The 9,005-nt window shown below is 40.5% G+C and overlaps 1 long non-coding RNA gene across 2 annotated transcripts; it reads left to right on the top strand.

Annotated features, from left to right (window-relative positions):
• Window positions 1-4,651: 4,651 nt before the first annotated feature.
• Window positions 4,652-8,538, top strand: LOC146676597 (uncharacterized). 2 transcript variants are annotated; one of them, XR_014910547.1, is made up of 9 exons: window positions 4,652-4,815; window positions 5,185-5,267; window positions 5,569-5,770; window positions 5,882-6,031; window positions 6,201-6,344; window positions 6,442-6,589; window positions 6,706-7,200; window positions 7,298-7,408; window positions 7,895-8,538. It is a non-coding gene; the product is annotated as an uncharacterized LOC146676597 (long non-coding RNA). The 2 variants fall into 2 exon arrangements; XR_014910548.1 differs by lacking the exon at window positions 5,185-5,267.
• Window positions 8,539-9,005: the final 467 nt, after the last annotated feature.

Raw genomic sequence — 9,005 nt, forward strand, 5'->3', positions numbered from 1 at the left:
GAGCTGTTCTCATCGAGACGACCCCTCCTAACTACAGTTTTATCAGTGAGGTCAGGGCGAGCAGGAGAGGAGGAGGGGTTGCTGTCTTATTTAATGAATCATTTCAATGTAAGCAGCTATCTCCTGGAAGTTTTCAGTCTTTTGAATATGTGGCTTTACAGCTGAAGGCCCCATCCAAAGTTGTGTTTCTTAATGTTTACAGGCCTCCCAAATACTGCACAGACTTTTTTAATGACCTCAGTGAACTGCTGTCTGTGATCTGTGTTGATTTTGACTGTGTAATTATTGCTGGGGATTTTAACATTCATGTGGACAACCCTCAGGACAAAGGGACTAAAGACCTGAGTAACACTCTGGGCAACTTTGGGCTGACTCAGCATGTAACAGAGGCCACACATAATAGAGGACACACTCTTGACCTACTGATCTCCAAAGGCCTGAGCATTTCAAAGGTTACTGTGTCTGATGTGGGCCTGTCTGATCATTACTGTGTTTTCTTTGAAAGTAAAATCTCAGCCCACACAAATATATCAACAACAGTGATCACAAAACGGTGTATAACTGAACACAGTAGTGAGATCTTTAACCAGGTCTTCCCATTAACACCTGACCTGTCCAGAGGGTCAGTCAATGAGCTCGTCAATAGCTTCAATGCTAACATGTTAAATGTAATGGACACTATTGCTCCCATTAAGGTGAAGGTTATCTCTGGAAGGAAAAAGTCTCCATGGAGAAACTCCACACTGGTGAAAAAAGAAAAAAGAGAGTGTAGGAAAGCTGAGCGCAGATGGAGAAAAACAAACCTCCAGGTTCATTATGACATTTATAAAGAGAAACTTCACAATTATAATTTACAACTGAGGAATGCAAGGAGGTCCTACTTCTCTGACATCATCACTAAAAACAGCCATAATGCTCGGGTCTTATTTTCTACAGTTGACAGGCTAACAAACCCCCCTGTGTCAGTGGCAGCTGAACTTTATTCGACCATGGCCTGCAATGACTTTGCCAAATTCTTCACTGAAAAAATCCAAAAAATTAGACAAGCAATTGGTACATCAACAGCAGATCCAGGATATGTACTGTGTCCACCAAAAAACTGTTTAAACACCATGAAACAGTTTCACCCTATTAACAGCAAAGACCTGGAGGACATCTTAGGTCAACTGAACTCCTCCTCCTGCTGTTTAGATGTCCTGCCAACAAGTTTTTTCAAAAAGGTCTCAAAGACTTTAGAGTCAGACCTGTTACAGATAGTCAACTTTTCTTTATTATCAGGTGTGTTTCCAGAATCACTAAAAACTGCTGTAATCAAACCTATACTGAAAAAGGACAATCTTGACAAGACACAAATGAACAACTACAGGCCGATCTCAAATCTCCCGTTTTTAAGTAAGATCATTGAAAAAGCAGTTTCTCAACAGCTCAGTTACTTCTTAAAACAGAATAATTGCTACAATGCCTTCCAGTCAGGTTTTAGACAGAACCACAGCACTGAAACCGCTCTGACCAAAGTGTTTAATGACATATGTCTGAATACAGACAGTGGAAAAATGTCAGTCCTAGTTTTACTGGATCTCAGTGCAGCATTTGATACAGTTGACCACAACATATTACTCAAACGACTGGAGAACTGGACAGGTCTTTCAGGAACTGTACTAAACTGGTTCAAAACATACGTAGAAAACAGGAAATACTTTGTATCAATAGGTAACTTCACATCTGAGCAGACAAGTATCACATGTGGAGTTCCCCAAGGTTCCATCTTGGGACCCCTTCTGTTTAACATCTACATGCTCCCACTGGCACAGATTATAAACAACAACAAAATAAACTATCACAGCTATGCAGATGACACACAAATATATATCACAATGTCACCAGGAGACCGAGGCCCTGTACAGGCTCTTGGTAAATGCATTGAGGAAATCAATGACTGGTTGTGCCACAATTTTCTCCAGCTAAACAAAAACAAAACTGAGGTAATAGTCTTTGGCGCCAAAGAAAAACGATTACAGGTCACCAGAGAACTTCAATCTATACATCTAAAAACCACAAACCAGGCGAGAAATTTGGGTGTAGTGATGGATGCAGACCTAAACTTAGAAAAACACATTAAGACAATAACAAAGTCAGCTTACTATCACCTCAAGAATATATCAAGGATAAAAGATCTGATGTCTCAACAGGACCTGGAAAAACTAGTCCATGCATTCATCTTTAGTAGGCTTGATTACTGTAACAGCATCTTTACAGGTCTACCTAAAAAATCAGTCAGACAACTACAGCTCATTCAGAACTCTGCTGCTCGAGTCCTCACTAAGACCAAAAAAGTGGACCACATCAATCCAGCTCTGAGGTCTTTACACTGGCTGCCTGTCCGTCAGAGGATAGACTTTAAAGTTCTGATGCTGGCCTATAAAGCTCTGAATGGTTTAGGACCAAAATACATCAGTGACCTCCTGACCCAGTATGAACCATCCAGATCCCTCAGGTCATCTGGATCCGGTCTTTTATCAGTTCCCAGAGTCAGAACCAGACACGGAGAAGCTGCATTCAGCTTTTATGCTCCTTATATCTGGAACAAACTCCCAGAAAGCCTCAGATCAGCTGAAACACTCAGTTTATTTAAATCCAGGTTGAAGACTCACCTGTTCTCAGCTGCATTTGAATAAAGCACCAAATCCACACTTTAAGCTTAAATTTCAAAACTTACATTTAACTACTGATTTTATCTACTGTTCTGATTTTATCTGTTTTGATTTTATATACTGTTGTTTGTTTGTTTGTTTGTTAATTAGTTAGTTAGTTTATTTGCTTGTTTTATTCAATTTTAAATCATGCTTTTTATTTGTTCTTGTTTTTAATGTCTCTGTAAAGCACTTTGAATCACCTTGTTGTTGAATTGTGCTATACAAATAAACTTGCCTTGCCTTGCCTTATTAAAACCTGGACTCTGACTAGAAGCTGAGCAGGACATTGGATGGACTGAAGCAGAGTCTGGGACCTCAGTAAGTCTCTGAGCTGCTCATTATTAGTGCACAAACCAGGAAATATGTGAAGCTCCAACCTGTAGATGCTGAACCACATCTACAGGTTGAAGAGCAACACCTCAAGTTATCTGTGACCGGCGTCTGTTTCCAACAATATAACTGAAGCTGTTTTTACCTTTAATGCTGGAATAACATGTTGAATCACATGATCAGTGTTTACAATCTGATTACTGAGGTTCTCGTCTGTGCTAGCTTCTGCTCTGAGCAGCATTTTGTGTTTCTGCCTGTATAAATAAAGTTTTGCTGTTTGCTTTCTTATGCTGGAGTTTGAATTCATGTTTTTAAACAGTTTGAGCTTCCTGTTCGTATAACCCGTTCATGTGTTACACCCGTCATTGCGTTGTGTTCTGGCGTGAAAGTAAGAGGCAGGAGACAGCACTTGGGTCTTTGGCTCTTTACTGCACATCTGCAACACAGAAATAAGTGTCTGATCTGTGTGTGTCACGCGACTGCCAGTACACCTCTCCTCCGGCCATGCTGAAAGGAGCTGTGCCTGCAGCTTCATTAACACCACAATAATATAATAAATCTAATACAACAAATTGTTTTAAAACATTAACTTAAGCTCTCAAAAACAAAAAGCATAAAATAAATAACATGTCACTGAAAAATCATTAAAAACAACTTATAAGAACAATAAACAAAATAATTCAAAATCAAATAAACAGTCAGATAAATACAATTCAATAACCAGGACCCAATATTCTAGTGCTTATAGTTCAAACATTATACTTCAGTACAATTATATTAATAACCGCCATCCAACAGGCAATACAACACTGTACTTATAAAAACAATGAATGAAAGACTGCATCTCCAAAACATAAGAACATCTCCATACCTGCAACACAGAAATAAGTGTCTGTTCTGTGTGCGTCACGCGCCTGCCAGTACACCTCACCTGACGAAGGAAAAAAGAGTGCACGCTGCAGCGAACACGCTCACAAGCCTCTAGCGTTCAGGCTAACTTAGCATGCTAGCATTTCAGCTGCGTTCTCGGCTAAAACTCATTAAAAACGTATATTAGCAAACTCTGTCCTCCACAAAACTTATCCCGAACGAGTCTCTTAACGACAAACAAAAATGCGGCGGTTCGGCTGTATTCACATTGCAGCTTGGGGTCTGAACAAACTGAGCAACGTGGCAGTGACTTACCCCCCACCCACTTGAAACGTAAAGGCAAATAGGCGGAGCGGTTAGTGCTACGTTTGTGCAGATTTGTGCAGGTAAAATTAGCGTTTGTGCTGCTACAGTATCTGAGATATAATGATTTTAATTATTACGGCCTACGCTGTATAACACCAGTGTCTGTGGCAGTGAGTTTCAGCAGCTGTGGAGTTTTGCACTTTTTCTAGGCTTGCTGCATATTAACTTTTATTAGTTTACACTTTAGTAACACAATTTATTCAGCGGAAAGGTCGATATTTCTTTTGTTACTAGTGCAGAAACGTACACAAGGTAGGCTAAAGTTTTTATTTTTTCTGTGGCAAAACTGAGTTTCATGTGAAGTGATTCACGTATACCTAAATTATTATTATTTTTTACATACCTAGTTGGCCTCTATAATTTTGTTTTGAATTATATATGTTCATTATTATTAATGTAGCTGTCTCAGAAAAAATGAAGTGTTTGCTTTGATAGATTGTTACCTACGTGTAGAAAACTGAATATTCCACAGCACCTAGGCGAGGGATCTTCAACCTGCGGCTCTAAAGCAACATGTGGCTCTCCGGCCCCTCCACTGTGGCTCTTATAAGACCAAGTAAGTCATTTTTTTATTATAAAGACAACAAGAAAGGGTTCTGTTAACAGTTTTTTTTTTTTTTTATGAAATATCTGCATTGACTATTCATTGAATGTACAAGGCTTTTAAAAGTGATTTAATGTTTCTTAGGTTCAAATCTGTTTACTGTAATTTTCAAGTTGGTTGCCCATCTTTCCTAATTTTCAATTATTATGGAAAGGACGCACGTAGCTGGCTTCATTTTAACAAATACTTTTTTCCGTTATAAAGCTTTGATGATTCATTGTCTTATCAAATCTAAAAATAAACATTTTTATTTACATTTCCATAGCTTACACGATATAACAACTCATTTTCTAGATATTTATAGGCTCTTTCTTTTTTTAGGCTCTAGACAGGTTTTGTAGCAGCAGGGGGGAAAGGGGCCCTTTGAAATGAAAAGGATGCTGACCCCTGACTTAAGCCACCAGGTAAACACAAAAGAAATACTGGAAAATTATTGACAGAAAAATGGAACGGTTACTTTCAAGGCTATGGGTGAAGGTGACTTGGTGTGTAAAAGCAAATATACATCAGACTGACAAAGAAAAGAGTGTTAAAAGATTTTTAATTTAGAACTTTAACTTTATGTGCAAAACTGAACTTACTGATAACACACACTAGCCATTTGAACACATGTAACTGTAATGAACCAAATAAAACAGAAAAATGCAGGCAGCACTCAATATACTGTGTATAACACAGCATGGGGTTGTATTTTTTTCTTTTCAGATGCTCCTGTCACTCCATTTCCCAGGTCATCATAGCACTCCCACACACATGGAGCTCTCCTGCAGTATGCAGTGTAATGCCCCAAACCATCAGTGGTCATCTTTCCATGGAAAGCAATTAATGCCCTCAAAGTGAACGACTTTCCTTGGAGAACCAGGTTGGAGGGAAATTCATTCAGTGGAAATTCTGTTTGATTTGCAAGGTCAGTATCAATCCACACGATATCTCCAATGTTGTAGCTGTGAGTAACTGTCCCTGCACAGAGCTCATTTCCTGTGGTGCTGTCTTCTGTTTTGAATTCTGATGGACACAGAGATGGATTGGAGAGTGGCCTGAGGCAGGTAGACTCAGGTAGGCCAAGTCCTGCTTCCACAGCCGTGCCAAGATGAGCCATACCAGACTCTTTGAGGACAGAGATGGCAGGAGAAACAAATGGCACTTCCCTTGTCATCCCTTTGCTGAGGTAGCAGTGCTGTGAAGAGCAGTGTTTGGTAAAATAAACACTTGAGATGTTCCTCATTGTCTTAGCAATTACAGCGGAGATATTGCACTGAGCATCGATTTGGATCGCAGCAGACCTCAACGAGACAGCTTCAAACATTACACTAAGCAGCTCTGCTCTCCTTCTGTAGGTTTGTTGGGTCACACCATCTGTGGCAATGGCTTTCACCAGCTGCAGGACTGGGTTTTCACTGTCTTTCAGAACAGCATTTTGAAATGTGGAGCTGTCACAGAAGGCACAACATAAGCACTGAAAAAATGCATCAAATGCACAGGTATTGAGCACAGAGATTGTCGATTCCCCTAATCTAATAGGCTGATGGAGGTTTCCATTTTTTAATAATCCCACTTTCACTCTTTTGGCCCCAAAAGTTTCATCTGCATGGAGCCATTCGGTACATGAAGAGAGGTAGGAAGTCCTCTTCCTTTTTTTGGGTGGAACAGCTAGGCCCCTCCAGTTCTCAACTGCATCCCCATCAGCCGGAAGAATGTTTGTGGTAGCATCAGATCCCACAAATGGGTGAGCATCCATTTTTATTTTGTCTTCTGCATTGTGAGTCGTCATGGATCCAGAATTGGCATCTGTGACTTTCAGTGATCCCACCGTTGCCTCATCTTTGACCTTTTCTTTTGCAGAACAAATCCGCATATTTCCCTCGATGAAGGAAAGATGACGAGCAATGAAGCGATCGACTCGAAGAGGCAAGTTGTCATGTTTGAAAAGGCCATGTTTTATGTTTTTGAAATCAGCTTCAACAGTGGCTGAACTTGCTGTGATGCTGGTGCTTTGGAAGAGAGGGACCATTATTCCTGTCCAGAGTGGCAAGTAACTTGCCAGTCTTATTATATGAGGAATAATCTCAGGGAGAAAGTGAATATTATCTCTATCCCCATTTGCTGCAGCAAGTGACCTGCTCTCCTCACATATTTCTGTTACCCACTGTCGTAGGTCAGTCTGGATCTCATCCACTGAATCCACTCTCTCACTTTCCTCCGTCTGTTCATCTGGAATGATGATGGAGTCTTGAGCAATTTGGGCTTTCAAGTATTTCTTGCACCGTTCTGAAGGAAGAGGTGCTCCAGAACTGTCATCACCTTCTGCCTCACTGAGGGCCACAACAGTGATAGCATGTAGGAGCTGTTTTGCATGGTCCAAACATTGAGACTGAAGAGGTTTTGCTAATGACCTGACAAAGAAATCTTTAACACGATGTGTTTTCTTCTTCAGGCAATCCCACTGGCATATCATCTTGATGCAGTGCGCAACATCAACCCTGATATAACAAGGGGGGAGTTTGGCAGACTGGGTTCCAAGAAGGACATGAAAGCATTCATTAAGGTAGGACTTCAGATCAGGATGAGGAGTGAAAGCCTTGACCAGAGCTCCCAGAATTGCCAGAGAAAAGTCACTCACAGCATACTTTGGCACAGGTGCACCTGCACGAATCCATTCTGTCAACCAGTTTGCGATGGCATTAACATCATGTTTCTCTGACAGCATTTGCACCACTGGGACACTGGGGCAATTGTTTTCTTTCAGAATACCTTGATAAAGGAAGATATGGCCAGATTTGCCATTTGGTCTCAGCAGTTTTTTCACAACTGAACCGGTTGCATCAAAACACACAGTTGGGGGAGATTTTTTTGACAATGTCTTATAAACATGCATCTGTGTTTGACTCCAGTAGTGACAGAAAAACTTGTCCAGTCCAATATCTCGGATGCTACCACTGTGAGGAACACTATATTTTAACAATTGCAGAGATGCAATGGGGTCCTTATCTCCTAATTCCAAGTCTTTTCTCTCTTGTTTGGCTTTTCGCAGAGTGGCCAAATTTGGAAGGTGGCTTGGCTCAGGATCTCCAACATCCATCAGATCTGCTGCCCTCGCTGACCTCCATACAGCCGGTTCCATTCTGCCCTCACACAGCTCTTTAGCGATCTGTTCACGCAGGTTTCCAGACATGAACCGCTTGGAGTGGCCAGTGTGCAGGGAGAAATCTGTATTTCTCATGAAACACTGGAGCACCATTGGACTATTAATTGCTGGCTGTCTGTCACATGACATTTCTAACTGGCCATGACACTCCTTACAGTCGCCTCTGATGTCCAGATAATTATTGTTGACAGTTGGATGGACCTTTGCTCTACGGAACACAAGTGTACATGTATTTTTGATCTTCTTCCATATAAGATCGTTGATGATATGAGTCCAAGTGCCAGGTTTCAAAATTGTGTATTCCCTTTTTAGGGTAGGAGAAAACTTGTCATTGTATTCAACCTTTTCAGGAATAAATTTAACCCAGTCCTCAAAAGGGACTTCTAGTTCAAAAGCTTGACAGTTTTCTTGTCCAGGAGAAATGCAATGTGAATCTAACTCTCCTTCACTATTACTTTCCTGATCACTGATTTCCAAAGCTGACCAGATGTTGTGTCTATTTAGCTTCACAAAAGTGTACAGGGCCTTTGCTGACATCTTGTTTTCTAGCTGCTGACTCAGCTCTTTCCAGACTGATGCAGCTGGAGTGGCTATTTTGCCATTTTGGACTATGGCCTCTTTTGAATTGCAAAGAACTGCAAAAATGGAAACCTTGTCTACAGATGGCTTTCGAGGCATCTAAAAAAAAACACACTATGATTATGATGGAGCAAAATGTGATTTCTGAACTATATACACAGCCAGGAGCAACCCCTCCCCCAAGTTCTCCACCAATCTACACTTTCATATTTTGTGGAATTATTGTTTTTAAGATGGAGCTATTGAATTTGTGAGTTTATTAAATTGAGTCTGAGTATTTAACCCATGTACTGTACAGCACTTTAGTCCAGTGTGCTACATGTTTTAAAGTGCTTTAGAAACTTTTTTCTTGGACATTTTTGAAAATGTTTAACATTGAAAAAAAATCCTTTTGATCCAGATAGTTAGCTATATCATG

This window comes from Rhamphochromis longiceps, linkage group LG3 (assembly GCF_057381845.1).
Source record: "Rhamphochromis longiceps isolate RC_006_pf linkage group LG3, R_longiceps_female_GT1.1, whole genome shotgun sequence".
In the NCBI taxonomy this organism is placed as follows: Eukaryota; Metazoa; Chordata; class Actinopteri; order Cichliformes; family Cichlidae; genus Rhamphochromis; species Rhamphochromis longiceps.